General features: G+C 36.2%; 1 pseudogene; it reads left to right on the top strand.

Moving 5' to 3' along the window:
• Positions 1-19,543, top strand: part of LOC138069513 (integrin beta-1-binding protein 1-like) — a 117,445-nt pseudogene that overhangs the window by 86,146 nt on the left and 11,756 nt on the right.

Consider the following 19,543-nt stretch of genomic DNA (forward strand, 5'->3'; position numbering starts at 1 on the left):
CTCCAAAGGGAACAAGGGCAATTCTGGGAGTGATGAGACTGTTAGACCTATGTAAATCAATTGTGCTTTGGTTACAGGACTATATTTAAAGTCCATCACATTATATGTCTATTTAGGTTGAATTTTTGTATATAAATTATACCAATAAAAATTATAATATTTTTCCAGATATGATGGACTAAAAGGTTAATATGAGTTTTTTTAAAAGCTACTACAATAAATTTGTAGTTTGCAATAGCTTATTCTATTTCTATACTGTTCAACTTGTTGAAATGCTCTTTTAATTTGGTTCACTATAGCAATTCTTCTATAAATATAGTATAACTATGCACTGAGTTAATATATTACAAGATAATTAGATATGGATTCAAAGAAAATGTCAGCCAAAGCCTATTTTTTCACATTCTGTGCCAGGAGAGTGTGTCAAACTCATAGATTAATTTTATTTAATTCTAATATAGTAATAACAAAAATAACTTTCATTCACAGCATTCTCAGATTGAATCAAACATTGCACAGTTGATATGAAATATATTATTTAAAATGTCAGAACAATTATATAGGGATAGATATTATTACTTCTGATTAAGAGATTGCCATACTAAAGTTTTTAGAATTGAGGAAATTAATGAACCAGAGATCAAATTGCTGGCATTCACTGGATCATAAAGAAAGCTAGGGAATTCCAGAAAAATATCTACTTCTGTTTCATTGACTATGCCAAAGCCTTTGACTCTGTGGATCATAATAAACTATGGAAACCTCTTAAAGATACAGGAACACCATGTCTCCTGAGAAACCTGTATGTGGGTCAAGAAGCAACAGTTAGAACCATATATGGAACAATTGATTGGTTCAAGATTGAGAAAGGAGTACGACAGGGCTGTCTACTGTCACCCTGTTTATTTAACCTATATGCTAAACACCATGAGAAATCCCAGGTTGGATGAGTTACAAGCTGGAATCAAGATAGGCAGGAGAAATACCAACAACCTCAGATATATAGATGATACCACTCTAATGGCAGAAAGTGAAGAGGAACTAAAGAGCCTCTTGATGAGAGTGAAGGAAGAGAGTGAAAGAGACAGCTTAAAACTCAATATTAAACATAAAAAAATAAAAATAAAAAACTAAGATCATGGCATCCAGCCCCATTACTTCATGGCAAATAGAAGGGGAAAAAAGTGGAAGTAGTGACAGATTCCTGCTTCTTGAGTTCTAAAATCACTGCAGATGATGACTGCAGCCATGAAGTCAGAAGACGTTTGCTTCTTGTCAGGAGAGCAATGACAAATCTAGACAGTGTGTTGAAGAGCAGAGACATTTCTCTGTGGACAAAGGTCAGTATAGTCAAGGCTATGGTCTTTCCAGTGATCACGTTCAGTTGTGAGAGCTAAACCACAAAGAAGGCAGAACGCCAAAGAATTGATGCCTTTGAACTGTGGTGCTGGAGAAGACTCTTGAGAGTTCCTCGGACAGCAAGATCAAACCAGTCACTTTTAAGGGAAATCAACCCTGAATACTCCTTTGAAAGACTGATGTTGAGCTGAAATTTCAGCATTTTGTTCATCTGATGCGAACAACTAACTCATTGAAAAATTCCCTGTTGCTGGGGAAGATTGAGGGCAGAAGAAGAGGGGATCAGAGGATGAGATTGTTGGATGGCATCATCGATGCAAAAGACATGAACTTGGGCAAACTTCAGGAGATGGTAAGGGATAGAGAGGCCTGGTATGCTACAGTCCATGGGGTCACAGGGAGTTGGACACAACTGGAAGACTGAACAGCGACAATGAAATTCATGAATGCACCCAACTAGTGTGTGCTGGAGCCGAGATCCAAACAAGAGTCTAAGACTTCACTCTTAGGCAATATAATGATCAAAATATGGGATTCCTTTTCTACTGTAGTTTAAAATATGTGACATTTTTCATTCTGTTTCTATCAGGTTACTAATACGCAGTCTTATCCACACACAGTACAATATTTTAAAGTATTTTCCAAAAGAATAGGATCCAAAATCTTTCTTTTTTTTCCTGCTATTATCAAATCTGAAAATTACAACTGAAGAGAGAAGCAATCAATTAAAGTTTAATTTACCTTGTTTTCTAGAAAACTAATCTCTAATCACAAAACTGTAACTGGCTTATTCAACCTATTTTCATTTGATTAGAAAACAACATTTGGGGTTAAGATAGACCTCAGAATGTAAGCAGCAATGCAGCATGTTCAAATAGCCGTAAGATTTGAGCTTTTTCTTTTTCTTTCTTTTTTTTTTTTTAATAATCCTGGCTTCAATAATGTCTGACCTCATAACAACATTTATATCTCATTCTTTATGCAAAGAAATATATTTAGCTAATACAGGGTAAAGGAATCGGGCTTTCTCGATGGCTCAGTGGGTAGAGTCCACCTGCAATGCAAGGAGCCATCGGAGACATGGGATTGATCACTGGGTGGGGAAGATACCCTGGAGAAGGAAATGGCAACCCACTCCAGTATTCTTGTGGGGATAATCCCATGGACAGAGGAGCCTGGATGGCTACAGTTATTGGGGTTGCAAAGAGTCAGACACGACTGAGCACACATGTCAGGGGAAAAGGATAAATTTATGTAGAAAACATTTGTGGTTAAAAATCACAGTTTGAGGGTTTCAAAACCAAGACTTAAAAAAATTAATCAAACTTATCCTATAAACAAATCCAAATGTATTCAATGCCTTATTTTATCTTTTCCATTTAGCAAAACTTTATCTGTGCTAAGTCGCTTCAGTTCAGTACATTTCAGTCACTCAGTCCAGTCCGACTCTTTGTGACCCCATGAATCGCAGCACGCCAGGCCTCCCTGTCCATCACCAACTCCCAGAGTTCACTCAAACTCACATCCATCGAGTCAGTAATGCCATCCAGCCATCTCATCCTCTGTCATCCCCTTCTCCTCCTGCCCCCGATCCCTCCCAGCATCAGAGTCTTTTCCAATGACTCAGCTCTTCACATGAGGTGGCCAAAGTACTGGAGTTTCAGCTTTAGCATCATTCCTTCCAAAGAACACCCAGGATCGATCTCCTTTAGAATGGACTGCCTGGATCTCCTTGCAGTCCAAGGGACTCTCAAGAGTCTTCTCCAACACCACAGTTCAAAAGCATCAATTATTCGGTGCTCCGCTTTCTTCACAGTCCAACTCTTACATCCATACGTGACTACTGGAAAAACCATAGCCTTGACTAGATAGACCTTAGTCTGCAAAGTAATGTCTCTGCTTTTGAATATGCTGTCTAGGTTAATCATAACTTTTCTTCCAAGGAGTAAGCATCGTTTAATTTCATGGCTGCAATCACCATCTGCAGTGATTTTGGAGCCCCCCAAAAATAAAGTCTGACCCTGTTTCCACTGTTTCCCCATCTATTTCCCATGAAGTGATGGGACCAGATGCCATGATCTTCGTTTTCTGAATGTTGAGCTTTAAGCCTACTTTTTCACTCTCCTCCTTCAGTTTCATCAAGAGGCTCTTTAGTTACTCTTCACTTTCTGCCATAAGGGTGGTGTCATCTGCATATCTGAGGTTATTGATATTTCTCCCGGAAATCTTGATTCCAGCTTGTGCTTCTTCCAGCCCATCGTTTCTCATGATGTACTCTGCATATAAGTTAAATAAGCAGAGTGACAATATACAGCCTTGACGTACTCCTTCTCCTATTTGGAACCAGTCTGTTGTTCCATGTCCAGTTCTAACTGTTGCTTCCTGACCTGCATTTAGGTTTCTCAAGAGGCAGGTAGTTTATTGTGTTCCACACAGTCAAAGGCTTTGGCATAGTCAATAAGGCAGAAATAGATATTTTTCTGGAACTCTCTTGCTTTTTCAATGATCCAGCAGATGTTGGCAATTTCATCTCTGGTTCCTCTGCCTTTTCTAAAACTAGCTTGAACATCTGGAAGTTCCTGGTTCATGTATTGCTGAAGCCTGGCTTGGAGAATTTTGAGCATTACTTTACTAGCATGTGAGATGAGTCAATTGTACAGTAGTTTGAGCATTCTTTGGCATTGCCTTTCTTTGGGATTGGAATGAAAACTGACCTTTCCCAGTCCTGTGGCCACTGCTGAGTTTTCCAAATTTGCTGGCATATTGAGTGCAGCACTTTCACAGCATCATCTTTCAGGACTTGAAATAGCTCAACTGGAATTCCATCACAGTCATGTCCAACTCTTTGCAACAATATGGACCATTGTCCACCAGATTCCTCCATCCATGGGATTCTCCAGTCAAGAATACTGGGGTTAGTTTTGCTCTGCCTTCCTCCAAAGGATCTTCCTGACTCAGGGATTGAACCCAAATCTCTTATGTCTCCTGTTTTGGCAGGTGAGTTCTTGACCACTAGTGCCACCTGGGAAGCCATTTATTCATTTTTAGTGCTGCTTCACTTAACATTTATTCAATGCTAGAAATTCTTAAGACTAGTGTAAAGCCCAGACTGTTTCTGAATATCTTAATAATGGACTATTTATGCACACATATTTATTTAGTACTTAAATAACATCCATAAACAATATTAGATTAAATAAACCTTCAAATATTGTTCTTCTTCATTTAAAGACTATGAAGTAAATTAGAGCAGTTATACCCATTTCTAAATGTTATTCAAGTCATGTTTTTACCCAAGGATTATTTTTACTGCTATGTACATGAGTAATGTACAATAATGAACTTGTTATATTATAGATTCTTATCATTTATTTTGATATGCTGTTCCAATCTGCATATATATATATATATATATATATATATAATATATCTTATTACCATGCAAGAATTATAGCCTGTTAGTTAAAACCTCAAGTTCTAGCCACTTTTACCCTCAGTGATAACCTCATCTATTTTCAGCTGAGATTCCATGGTTCAGATTTATAATCACTTGCAAAACTCTGAACCTATTATCCCTTTGCCTGCCACAGTCATCTAACAAAAGTCCAACTCAATTTATACCCACTTATCTGCCTATTCATGTCTATACTTAAAGAGGCTTATTGAGGCTGGAGTGAGTTTCTTAACTGATGAACTTGTCTCATGCATCATGGTGAAAAAGCACAATCAAATATTCCTGTTGGGATGAAAAGCTAACCTATCCACAGTGCATAAAGTTCAATAGTCTTATATTTTCTCTAGAATGTTAGTTAAATAGGCATCTCTGCCCTTTGGTGTATCCAATACCCTATTTCACCTTGCTCATTTAGCAAAACTTTCCTACATCCCTTTTGTTAATTCCAATAGTCACTTCTCTCAAGAACATCTAATTTCTTTATTCACACTTTTTTTTAATCTTTTTGTAGATGTTTTCCAGACCTTTTCTTCTAATATATCTGTGTCAATGTATAGTAATGCTTCCTGTAAAAAATATGTTCATTGGCTTCCTTTTTGAAAAATCTAGGTTGACAATATTTTCCTTTCATTGATGCACTAACCTATTTACATTTAATGTAATTTCTAAATGGACCACCTTAAAATTTTTTCTATTTATTTCATATATTCTTTGAACTTTTATTTTCTTTTATTTCTTTTTATTTGTTCAATAATTTTTACTTCAATTTCTTCTTCATTATAATTTTATTTACATGATTTTTATTCTGCCTCTACCTCATAGACTTACTACAATTTATCTCAATTTGACCATTTACTAACCAATGCTAGAAACTATTACTTAATCCAATTTAATTCCCCTACTCTTTGCACTACAAATCTCATAAATTATATTGATATATATTAATAACCTCACAGGACATTCAGTTCAGTTCAGTCCAGTTCAGTCACTCAGTCACGTCCGACTCTTTGCGACCCCATGAATCGCAGCACACCAGGCCTCCCTGTCCATCACCATCTCCCGGAGTTCACTCAGATTCACGCCCATCGAGTCCGTGATGCCATCCAGCCATCTCATCCTCTGTCGTCCCCTTTTCCTCCTGCCCCCAATCCCTCCCAACATCAAAGTCTTTACCAATGAGTCAACTCTTCGTGTGAAGTGGCCAAAGTACTGGAGTTTCAGCTTTAGCATCATCCCTTCCAAAGAAATCCCAGGGCTGATCTCCTTCAGAATGGACTGGTTGGATCTCCTTGCAGCCCAAGGGACTCTCGAGAGTCTTCTCCAACACCACAGTTCAAAAGCATCAATTCTTCAGCGCTCAGCCTTCTTCACAGTCCAATTCTCACATCCATACATGACCACTGGGAAAACCATAGCCTTGACTAGAAGTACCTTAGTCAGCAAAGCAATGTCTCTGCTTTCTCATTATTAACATTTAAATTGTTTAAGTCTATGTTCACTTATTATTACTCTAATTTTAACTCTATAATGACCTTCATTTCAAAATTGAAAAGAAATGAAAAATAGGTAGCAAGGTAACACAACTATTTTGAATCTTAGAATTCAAATCCAACTTTCTAATAAATTCCTGTTTTAAAATGTTCTTGGTATTTGTTTATCAGGCATGGTGAGATACACAGACACAGAAATCACTGTTATGAAGGAAGAAATTTTTATTCACAGTTTCTTGGAGGCAGGAAGCATAGCACATCTTACATGGCCAACATGCGGAAATACCAGGGTTTATCATAATGCAGAGGAAGGAAGGGGAAAATGTAGACCATAGCCTTTACAGTGGTTTCTTTGAAAGGAACGGATGAGGTAATTAGCAGGCTAAGCAGGTTTGGATTGGATGGTTTAAGTAATTTCATCAGACTCTGAAGTGTAGGACCTGTCCTGAGTTGTCTGCTATTTGTGCCTGGGTGATTAGGGGACATAATCTTTCTCCAGTGCTTTTTTATTATTCTTTACACAGAAACATAAGGTCAGAGGGGTGGGAATGGCAAAGCAGACAAAGGTCTTAATCTCTTTCCCTAAGGTCACTAGAGCCATTTTTAATAAACTCAGCTTATTCTCCACCGCAATTCTACATGGTTAAATTTTCTTGACCTTCAGAGAGACTGAAGAAAGCCTCCTATTGCTCCATTGGTTGAGAAGCCAGATCAGTGCTTCTGCATTCCTTGTAGAACCCATCCTTGCTCAGTCATTGCCAAATGTTGCATTGTTCTGTATCACCCAGGGTACTGGAAGAACAATATTCTTAATTGTGGGGTAAATTGTCTCCAGAATACAGAGGTCTACTAAGATTGTGTTTCCTTCTTCATAGCAGTGGTTACAAGAAGCAGTAATTGTCTCTTACTTTAGATTGGGATTTACTGGCACATTCGTGACACCTGAACCTCTGAAAACATTACTGAAGTGCAGTCTTTGATTCTTACAGGATTTATCACCTACCCTCTAGTGTGTATCTTGCTTACCATGATCTCCAGCATACTAGGCACTCTTGATTGCCTTTCTGGATCATGATGCTATCATTAATATATGGGATCAATGTGCTGTTCCGTAGTCTGACTAAATAATTCAGATCTCTGTGCATTATTTTGGTAGAGGATGCAAGATACTGGACAACAAGAGGAGGCTGATACTCTGCAGGCTTTGTTAGCTGACTCCAACAATGACATGCTATCTGACAAGGTGGAAGATAAAGCTTCTAATGACTTGTGATAGTGCATAGTCATTCTCCAAGACACATTCAGTTTCTGAGGGACAAGACTAGTAAATTTAATGGATATATGAAGAGTGATAAGGACTATCTCCCTGAATCCTTTAGATCATTAAGGGTGGCTTAATCTCTACAGCTCTCCTGAAATTTTATATATATATATATATATATATATATATATATATATATATATATATATCATTTATTATCCTGGTCAGGAGTGGAGGGTTGCTAGTTTCAGATGCTAAAACATGATGAGAAAGATAGCACTATAGGACAAGGACTCTATGGAGGGATTACTCTAGCAGCCAATTATGTGACTCTGATGACCAGGTAGTTCTATGCAGTCACTTGATTCACTGTTGAGAATTTTAAACACAGATTCATTCATACCATTGTCTACATCTGCTGCAACTATAAACTAAAGGACTATGATGATGCAAGTATCTATGTACCAATGCCAACTCAGACTGGGTGTTCAAAATGCTTTATTCCTCTTTCCTATACGAATGGATAAATTTTATTTCATTTCTCTATTTTTTCCGTTACTGTAAAGATCTTTCACATCCTTCCCATCCCAATGGAAGTAGACACTATTTAGTTTTTTTAACATTGGTTTAGTTTAAACTAGCCAAGCAAAATATCTTTCCATACCAAAGATTCAGTTCAGTTCAGTCGCTCAGTCGTGTCCGACTCTTTGTGACCCCATGAATCGCAGCACGCCAGGCCTCCCTGTCCATCACCATCTCCTGGAGTTCACTCAGACTCACGTCCATCGAGTCACTGATGCCACCCAGCCATCTCATCCTCTGTCGTCCCCTTCTCCTCCTGCCCCCAATCCCTCCCAGCGTCAGAGTCTTTTCCAATGAGTCAACTCTTCGCATGAGGTGGCCAAAGTGCTGGAGTTTCAGGTTTAGAATTATTCCTTCCAAAAAATCCCAGGGCTATCTCCTTCAGAATGGACTGGTTGGATCTCCTTGCAGTCCAAGGGACTCTCAAGAGTCTTCTCCAACACCACAGTTCAAAAGCATCAATTCTTCAACGCTCAGCCTTTACCAGCTGGTAATTACTTGACTTGTGATAGTACATAGTCATTCTCCAAGACACATTCAGTTACCAAATTTTCTATACCTTTCTTTTGCTCCTAATTTTTCCATCCACTTTTTTTTGCTGATAAAACTTGCACATTTGATCTATGCTCTTTCAGATGCATATTATCTGAATCATTTTGTCCCAGTTTATATTAGTACAGTTTACAGTAAGGTATAACTGAAACTTACCTATTTCATTTGAAGTGCTTAGTTGCTCAGTCGTGTCTGACTCTTTGTGATCCCATTTACTGTAGCCCACCTGGCTCATCTGTCCATGGGGATTCTCCAGGCAAAAATACTGGAGTGAGTTGCCATACCCTTCTCTAGGGGATCTTCCCAACCCAGGGATCGAACCCAGGTCTCCCACATGGCACTCAGATTCTTTACTGTCTGAGCCACTAAGGAAGCCCTTTCATTTGATAGATGGATATTTTTAAAAGTGCATAGCTGACTCAATTAATTTAAGCAGTTTCCTAGTTCTCCTTGCCTCCTTTTCAGTGTTCCTTTTCCAGCTCCTGATCTAGTTTGCTAAGGAGAAAGATAAAAAAAGATACAGCTCATGAAATCACTCATTTTCTCAAGTGACTACTGGTCATCCCTATGGTTTTTTGAGCTATTAAAGCTTTGGGAAATATTTTTTTTTTCTGTTAAATGACTATAGTGATAGATATCTTTAAATATATGACAAGTGTTGACAATATATCCCATTTGATTGATTTGATTACATACAATTTTTACATTTTAACCCACAGAAACTGGTATTAATTTTACATGGTATGACATCTTAAAATTTCCTTCTAGCCAATTCAAATTTGTCATTTATTTAGTGAAAACTATATTAACACCCTCTTGGGTTTGAGTCAATGAAATGAAGAACAAGATTCTTATAACAGTTAAGTTTTTGTTATTGCTAATATTGTTAAGGCAAATTCAAATAACTTAAAGCAAGAACTTTCTGACACTCAGAAGTGATAGCTCAGAGGTAGAATCATTAGACACAACTTCCTCTGGTAGCTCAAATGGCACAACAAGGGCTGTTTCTCCCCATCTTTCACCTCTGCTTCCTTAACACAGCTTTACTCTTCAGAATACATGTGGTATCTCATTGTTCCCCAACCACATATTCACAACGATATCCTGTCCACATGGTGATTTCAAGATGTTCCTCACTGCCTAAAAAATTGCAGCAGTTCTCAAATCGTCACAGCACAATGCTGAGAGGGAGAGACACAGATGATTTTTCACAGAAATTGGAATAATGTCACCTTGCTTATCTTTTCACTTGAATAGCTTGCTTCCTCTTCCTGGATTAATTCACTATGGCTAGGGAAATGGAATGCATTGAATCGATTAAGGCAACCAGGGGCTACTAGAACCAATGCTAAGGTAAATCCCACACAACACAATTTGGTAAACTTATTAATTCATTGATTTTATCCCCATTACTCTTTTGAAAAATTCTAATGAAAGTTACCAAGTACTGCTATATAGCCACATGATAGTTAATTTATAGTCCTCATATTATTTATTTAGCCTAATTCCTCAGAGCTTAGTACTCTGTCTAAAATACTTGATGAATTTTCAAGACAATGCTCTCTGGTTTTTCTTCCTATCGTACTAGATCCTTCTACTCATGCTCAAAGAATGTTTTGTTTTCACAAAAATAAGTCCAAATCACAAATTTTAACACATTTTTCTGTTTAGAAAGCCTTAATGCTAGGTCTGTTATCCTCTCTGCCCCCCATTTATGCTTATTCTTTGTGTGACTTCATCTATTATCATGGCTTTAAATACTCTTTCAGCACTAATGAATCCCAAATGTATGTAACCATCCCTGACCTCACTCTTAAATTTCAGATTGATGTATTCAATAGCTGAGGTGACATTTCACTTGGCAAATAAAAATTTCAAGCTCAATGTTACAAAAATGTAACTGTTTCATTAATATCTGCCTTTAACTCCAGTATTATTTTATCAGTAAGTGACATGAACATTCACTCATTTGCTCAAGAGCAGAATCCCACATCTGACTAATCTTCAGATTCTGTTGACTCTACAATCAAAATATATTCCAAATGCAACTGTAAGTCACTGCTTGCCTAGAATCCACCTTAGTGAAAGTCATCATCTCTACTGGGATAATGTCAATTGATCACTCCCTAAACAACTTCTAGAATATATTCTAAAGGAGGAGCCAGAGTAACCATTTTCGAGCCAAATTGTGACATTTTTCTGTTCAAAATCATCAAGTAGCTTTCTAATCATATTTAGAACAAATCTTAAATAATCATTAGAGTGTACAAGGAATTATGTGATGTCTATGCCTTGCTGAGGGCAACAGGAGAAGTAGGAGGCGGAAGATAAGATGGTTAGAAAGCATCACCAATTCAATGGACATGAGTTTGAGCAAACTCTGGAAGGCAGTAAAGGACAGAGAACCCTGGTGGGTAACAGTTCATGGTGTCACAAAGAGTCGGACACAACTGAGTGACTGAACAAAAATAGCAAATTCTTTTCTGGTATTATCCTTTATTTCTTGTGCTCTAATCATACTGATTTCCTCACTGTTTCTTGAAAATTCCCTGATTACTCCCTGAGGCTTTGCAGTTGCTGTTTCTTCTGTTTTGCCAATGTGTGCATCCCCCAACACTTTTATGATTTATTTCTTCATGTCATTCAGTTTCTGCACCTCTTGAGAAAGGCTTTCCCTCATAGTTCTAAACAACATACTGTTTTATTCTTATTTATCACTCCTACCATGACCTGCCATTACACTTAGAGGTATTGCTCATTTGTTTACAAACCCATTGATATGAGGTCAGGAACACTCATGGATCAGGACATGAGGGAAGGAAAATTCTTCCTTCTGTGTAATTCTCTATCTTCAACAATTAGATATATATATATGCCACATAAGAACCACCAAATAACTATTTGTTGATTTGTCAATTGAATATATGGTATTTATTATTATATTCCAGGTTAATTAAAATGTTATTTTAATTAATTCTTTTGGTAACCTGAGATATCCATCTCTCCTGTATATTTTGAATATTTCTGGAGCTCAAGTAATTTTTTCCCCTGTGTCATTATTAAATAAGGCAGCTGTTATTATCTCTCCCATTTACAGATACACCAGTACAGTATTCTGAAAGGAAAGGGGGAGAGAAGTTACACTTTTGACTACATGTGGAAGTATGAAGCACAAGAACCATAAGATGTTGATATAATCATCTACAGCAGGTAAAACAATAGAAGCATGATTTAATTACAGATTTCTGCAATTAATGATTCTGCTTCTTCTATCATTCCATGATTCTTTGTAAATGAACAAATTTTATTACAGCACACTGTTTCTCAAAAGTCTTTGTAACATCCATTGAAAAAAAAATAATCAGTTTTGTAGAAGTGTATATTCAATCCCTACTTAATATTTTGGAATATTTGGAAAGAAGAATGTAGATGTTCTCCTGAAGGTTCATCACTCTAACTAAAATAACTTATCTAGAAACTGTGAAACAGTTTTATCTGTTTTTTTTTTCTAAGAATGTCATTTTACTTATATATTTCATCAATTTATGAACAAATATTAGATCCTGCACTAATATCCTATCTGTCTTATGCTTGTTTCTGATTTGAAAGGGTTAGGATGTAAGTTGAAGTGTGCATTACATTAAGGTTTTTCTTGGGTCGACTACTGCAAGAATTTCATTAGTTGAAAGATAAAGTTGTAAATTTTCTTGATTAGTCCATCTGGGAATATGAATTTTTATCACAACAGCCCTACTTAACAAAAAGTTCGTATGGTCTTCGTCACTGGTCACACATAGTCTGACCAGCTGATTTGTGTATCTACTTACTGATTTGATTGTGAATACATTTTTGTGTGAGAGAGAAAGGTGAGACTGGAGGGTAACTGGTAAAGAGAGATCAGATTTCCTGTCTAGTGAAATATGTCATTAAAAAAAGTTAAGTAGGCAAATAGTGTAAGTTTACTACAATAAACATAGGTTAATATAGAGTTCAAAATATTTTGTATATTCTTTTACCCAAAGAAAATTTATGTATGTCATTAAATTTCCATATATTTGAGCATTTGCTTGTTACCTCACTTTTTACATTTCTAATTCTACTATGGTAAAGGAACATACTCTGTATTATTTCAGTACTTAAAAATTAATTTAGACACTTTTAAGGTGTTGATTGTAGCCCGTCTTTGTAATTGTGAACACTTGAAAAGCATTTTGAGGTAGTGTTCTATAAGTATAAAATAAAGGTAATTCATAGTGTTCTTAAGATCTACATCTTTGCTAATTTTTTTATCCAATTCTTTTGTGAATTTCTGACAAAGTTGTTAAAACTTCCAACTATGATTGAGGTGGTTTCTATTTTTTCTTTTACTTCTGTTAATTACTGACTTCAGAATTTTGAAGCTCTACTTTTCTGTATCTGTTTTTTTACTCATCTTTTTTCTCTCTTTTTTGCCTTGAGTATATTTAGAGCTCCATTTTAATTTTTATGTTGGTGTTATAATTTTTGTTCTAGAGATTAAAGTTGACATCTTAAGCTTTTCACAGTCTACTTACAGGAAATAAAATAATCCTTCACATAAAATATAGACATCTAGTAAATTTACAGTCTCATATAGTCACTCACCCTTTATGTTACAGTTACATGTAGTACATCTAAATATATCACAAACTCCACAAGATGATGTTATGATTTTAGCTTTAAACAGTTTTGTTAATGAATTAAGAGGGACAATGGCAAAAATATATAATCCTGTGCCTTCACCCAGGTACTATTTCCAGTGCTTTTTTATTTTCTTCAGAGGGTTTCTTTTTCCATTAGATACAACTTTGCCTTATCCTAAAGCAATTTCCTCGGATTTTTTTTTTTTTTTAAAGCACAGGTCCTCTGGCTACTTTCCTTACTCTAAAAATGCCATATTTCATCTTGAATTATATTTTTGCTGAAGATATAATTCTGAGTTAAGCACTTGTTATTTCATTTCTATCAAAATGATAGAAACATGCTTCTCCAGCTTCCTATGAAGTTACATGATGAGAGATCAGTCTTTGATCATATCCCTATTATTTTGTATGTAATGTGTCATTTTCCTTTTTCTGTTTTCTTTTTCTTCACCTTAAATTTGATTTTGATGTACCTCAGCATAGGTGTCTTTGTGTTTATTTCATTTGTTGTTCTACTTACAAGAGCATGTTATCTGCATAATTTCCCTGGCTATCATATCAAGAAAAATGTTAATTAGAAATGGTGAGAACAAATATCCTTGTTTTATTTCTTATCTTAGTGGCAAAGCTTTAGCCTTTATTGTTAAATATGATGTTCGCTGTGAGGTATTCATAAGTACCTTTTATCAGGTCAATAAAATTCTTTTCCATTCTTAATTTGTCAAATTTCATCTTGAAAGAGTGCTAAATATTGCCAAATACTTTTTCCAGTATCTGTTTATCTTATATTTTTTTCTTAACATTCATTGGGCCTTTCAGCTATTCTTTTTATCCTGCGAACTCTGAGTCAGCTGGGTATAAATGAACTGGTATAGTTACCCAGATTATTAATAGTCAATCATATTTACAGATTAACCTGGTTCAAATTTAGTTAGATCATTGATTAAACTTAATGATTTTCATATTTACACAGTTCAAGTTTTGCCCTAAAGGGGTCTTTTTGAACATAACTACCAGTCTTCCTTAAATCACAATGCAGCAAACACACAAGGTTGCAGCCTCATTTTGGGAAGCTTGAGGAAGCCTTGGCTTGGTCAGAGCACTGCTAAAGGATCTTAAAAGACATCAGTTTACTATTCAGTTTACTTGGAGAACATGTAAGCCTGTTCTTACAGAAATCATAGTTTAAACATTTTCTCCATTGGTGACTTTTTATTCTCTACTACTTTTTCATTTTTCATCAGTTACTTTTTCTTTTTCTTCTCAGATTAAATGACACTTCTTAAATTAGTTCAAACAGTTTTAAATAAAGGTAGCAAGTCAACATGTCCCTTTCTATTAGTGTCTATCCCTTTGTCATTTGGTGGAAATGTCTTTCTCAATTATTGGCCTCCCTGTGACCTGCCTCTTGAGAAACCTATATGCAGGTCAGGAAGCAACAGTTAGAACTGACATGGAACAACAAGCTGGTTCCAAATAGGAAAAGGAGTACGTCAAGGCTGTATATTGTCACCCTGCTTATTTAACTTATATGCAGAGTACATCATGAGAAACGCTGGGCTGGAAGAAGCACAAGCTGGAATCAAGATTGCCGGGAGAAATCTCAATAACCTCAGATATGCAGAGATATCACCCTTATGGCAGAAAGTGAAAAGGAACTCAAAAGCCTCTTGATGAAAGCGAAAGTGGAGAGTGAAAAAGTTGGCTTAAAGCTCAACATTCAGAAAACAAAGATCATGGCATCTGGTCCCATCATTTCATGGGAAATAGATGGGGAAACAGTGGAAACAGTCTCAGACTTTATTTTTTGAGGCTCCAAAATCACTGCAGATGGTGACTGCAGCCATGAAATTAAAAGACGCTTACTCCTTGGAAGAAAAGTTATGACCAACCTAGAAAGTATATTCAAAAGCAGAGACATTACTTTGCCAACTATGGTCCGTCTAGTCAAGGCTATGGTTTTTCCTGTGGTCATGTATGGATGTGAGAGTTGGACTGTGAAGAAGGCTGAACACCAAAGAATTGATGCTTTTGAACTGTGGTGTTGGAGAAGACTCTTGAGAGTCCCTTGGACTGCAAGGAGATCCAACCAGTCCATTCTGAAGGAGATCAGCCCTGGGATTTCTTTGAAAGGAACAATGATGAAGCTGAAACTCCAATACTTTGGCCACCACATGTGAAGAGTTGACTCATTGGAAAAGACTCTGATTCTGGGAGGGATTGTGGGCAGGAGGAGAAGGGGTCGACAGAAGATGAGATGGCTGGATGGCATCACTTACTCAATGGACGTGAGTCTGAGTGAACTCCAGGAGATGGTGATGAACAGGGAGGCCTGGTGTGCTGCGATTCATGGGGTCGCAAAGAGGTGGACACGACTGAGCGACTGAACTGAACTGTGGCTACTTTATACTTTGTATGGTAATGTTCTCAGGGAGTAGTCACTTCAGGTAAGTGGCACTTCTGGAGAGTTGATTTGTATGCCATCACATCCTCCTTCTGTTTGTTCCACATTTTAGTGTATCCTGGAAGGGCTGTTTCTCATAGTGTGTTTTGGAATTGTAACCATAACCCAGTTTGATAGAAAATGGAATTTCCCTTTTTTGTTTTATACTTTGATAGCTCTTATGAGATTCAGGGAGAAAAATAGGGTGGAAATTAATTTAATTCAATATCCCTTTGATAGCTCATTTTCATGCTGAATTTTAATGCAATTTCATTCTAACCAATGATACTTATATAAACCTATCTTCTATAAATATTTGATAAAAAATAAAGTGATACCTTAAAATATATACTAAAGGTAATATCACATAAAGCCCATGTAATAATTCTAAATTTAATGAAAAGTAAATTTATAATTTGAATGTATTCATGACAATATTACTTTCTGACCTCAATTAAAAATGGTTGGCTTTATTAAATATATCACAGTGATGCATAATAGTTTCTTCTAGTTTTATACTTTAAAAATATGTGTTTCTATGTCTTTAAAGTAGTGGAGTTCAATAAAGTGACCTTATAAAACCCCACTTAACACTTACCAAAGAATGTGGCCATAAGCCACTTTTAAAGCAATCTCCATTATCCCTTTTAGCTTGTTTTAGTGTTTTGGATAAAATGCCTAGAGTTTTTGAAGCTTTCAGCTTATTCATCATCCTGTCATGTGAAATTTTATCAAAGGTTTTTTTTCAAGGAAGTCAAAAGGACTTATTCTATGTGCACTTTGATAAAACATTTCACTTCCCATCTTAATGAGAAAAAGTTAACTCAGTCAGAAGAAATTATATATTAATCTATGACAATTATTTTATACCAGTGATTACATTGGTATTTTCTCTATCTGTAAAATATATATGTGATGTATTATGCCATATATACTTATATAGCAATCAAAATGATTCAATAACTTTTTTCTAGTTCAAGTTATTAACACACAATCTACTTGGGTGTTTATCAAAAACTATGTCCTCAGAGTAATGATAAATCTTCTTTCTATAGTTATATTTTGATTATTTTATGAACAAAATGTACATTATACTCATAAAGTGACAAAACTCATCAAAGTTGATGCTGAAGACACAAATCATTCAAGTGAAGGTTTTTTAAAAATAATAAAAGTGGGTGACATATTTTTACATATTTTAGCTTTGTGTCATGATTCTGATTTATACATTAAAAAGCCTTCTTTTTATGCTACAGAAATATGAGCTAGTTAGAATTCAGTCTTTCCGATTCATTGATATCTCATATTAAACTCCAAATTTCAAATCTAAGTAAAATGCTTCCATTAAAAACTGAATATAAAAGACACAGAAAAGGCTGCTACAGTATCATAAATTATTTGAAAGGCCTGATATTATACTCCTGTATTGAGTCCTATGTAAGTCACAATTTCCATGCAGATATCACTCCTCAGAATGGTTATGCACTTGGACACTGGAGGCAGGTAGCCTAGATTTAAACTCAGGTCTGCCACTGAAGGGATGTACAACCTCAACCAAGTCATCAGCCTCCTATCTACAAATGGAAATAATAATAACCATTTCCTCATAAAAACTATTGCAGTTTTTTAAGCTATAGTGAATTTTCACAACTAAATACATCCACGTAACCAGCACCTTGATCATGAAATAGAACATTTCCTCCAGATGTGCTCCTTGTGTTCCTTTCCTGTCACTGGGTTTTAAAGTAACCGCCATCCTCATGTCTAAGAGCATACATTAGCTTTGTCTACTTTGTACCTCCTGTCAATGGAATTATACAGAATATACTATTTTGTATATGACACCTTTTCCTTAATATTAAGTTCTGAGATTCATGTGCTGCTTGTAATTGTGAATATTTCATGAAGAAAGTCTAGAAGTCACAGAGATTGGGAAAAAGGGGTGGGCAGTTCAGCGCCAAGAACATCCCTAGCAGCCTAACTTTGAATAGGGAAATTAATTAGCATATACAGAAACCATCACCATTATAATCTGTAGTTTGCTAAAATATTTTCCTTGTAGTCCAAATCTCTCTTCCATTCTGTTCATTAACAGACATAAATACTACTATTAGTCTTCACTGAGAAATTCAAGTGGTCACAAATATGAAGAGCTGAGGTCAGTTTAGGAAAAGATAGAATAATACTCATTTAGAATCCTTGTTTCTACTGTTTCCACATCTATTCGCCATGAAGTGATGGAACCAGATCCCATGATCTTAGTTTTCTGAATGTTGAGCTTTAAGCCAACTTTTTCACTCTCCTCTTTCACTTTCATCAAGAAGCTTTTTAGTTCCTCTTTACTTTCTGCCATAATGGTGGTATTATCTGCATATCTGAGGTTATTGATATTTTTCTCCCAGCAGTGTTGATTCCAGCTTGGTCTTCATACACCTCAGTGTTTCTCATGATATACTCGGCATATAAGTTAAATAAGCAGGGTGACAATACACAGCCTTGAAATACTCCTTCTATTTGGAACCAGTCTGTTGTTCCATGTCCAGTTCTAACTGTTGCTTCCTGACCTGCATATAGGTTTCTCAAGAGGCAGGTCAGGTGATCTGGTATTCCCTTCTCTTAAAGAATTTTCCACAGTTTATTGTGATCCATACAGTCTAAGGTTTTATAGTCAATAAAGTCAATAAAGCAGAAGTTCCAGGTGTTTTTCTGGAACTCTCTTGCTTTTTCGATGATCCAGCAGATGTTGGCAGTTTGATCTCTGGTTCTTCTGCCTTTTCAAAAACCAGCTTGAACATCTGGAAGTTCATGGTTCATGTATTGTTGAAGCCTGGCTTGGAGAATTTTGAGCATTACTTTACTAGCATGTGAGATGAGTGCAATTGTGCAGTAGTTTGAGCATTCTTTGGCATTGCCTTTCTTAGGGATTGGAATGAAAACTGACCTTTTCCAGTTCTGTGGCCACTGGTGAGTTTTCCAAATTTGCTGGCATATTGAGTGCAGCACTTTCATAACATCATCTTTTAGGAACTGAAATAGCTCAACTGCAATTCCATCACCTCCACTAGCTTTATTCATAGTGATGCTTCCTAAGGCCCACTTGACTTCACTTTCCAGGATGTCTGGCTCTAGGTGAGTGTGAGTGATCACACTATCATGATTATTTGGGTTGTCAGGATGTCTTTTATGCAGTTCTTCTATGTATTCTTGCCACCTCTTCTTAATATCTTCTGCTTTTGTTAGGTCTATACCATTTTTGTCCTTTATTGAGCCCATCTTTGCATAAAATGTTCCCTTGGTATCTCTAATTTTCTGGAAGAGATTTTGAGTCTTTCTTATTTTATATTTTTCCTCTATTTCTTTGCACTGATCACCGAGGAAGGCTTTCTTATCTCTTCTTGCTATTCTTTGGAACTCTGCATTCAGATGCTTATATATTTCCTTTTCTCCTTTGTTTTTGGCTTCTTTTCTTTTCACAGCTAATTGTAAGGCCTCCTCAGACAGCCATTTTGCTTTTTTGCATTTCTTTTTCTTGGGAATGGTCTTGATCCCTGTCTCCAGTACAATGTTATGAACCTCCATCCATAGTTCATCAGGTACTCTATCAGATCCAGTCCCTTAAATCTATTTCTCACTTCCACTGTATAATCATTAGGGATTTGATTTAGGTCATACCTGAATGGTCTAATGGTTTTCCCTACTTTCTTCAATTTGAGTCTGAATTTGGCAATAAGGAGCTCATGG

The sequence above is a fragment of the Capricornis sumatraensis genome, chromosome 2 (assembly GCF_032405125.1).
Source record: "Capricornis sumatraensis isolate serow.1 chromosome 2, serow.2, whole genome shotgun sequence".
Taxonomy (NCBI): Eukaryota; Metazoa; Chordata; class Mammalia; order Artiodactyla; family Bovidae; genus Capricornis; species Capricornis sumatraensis.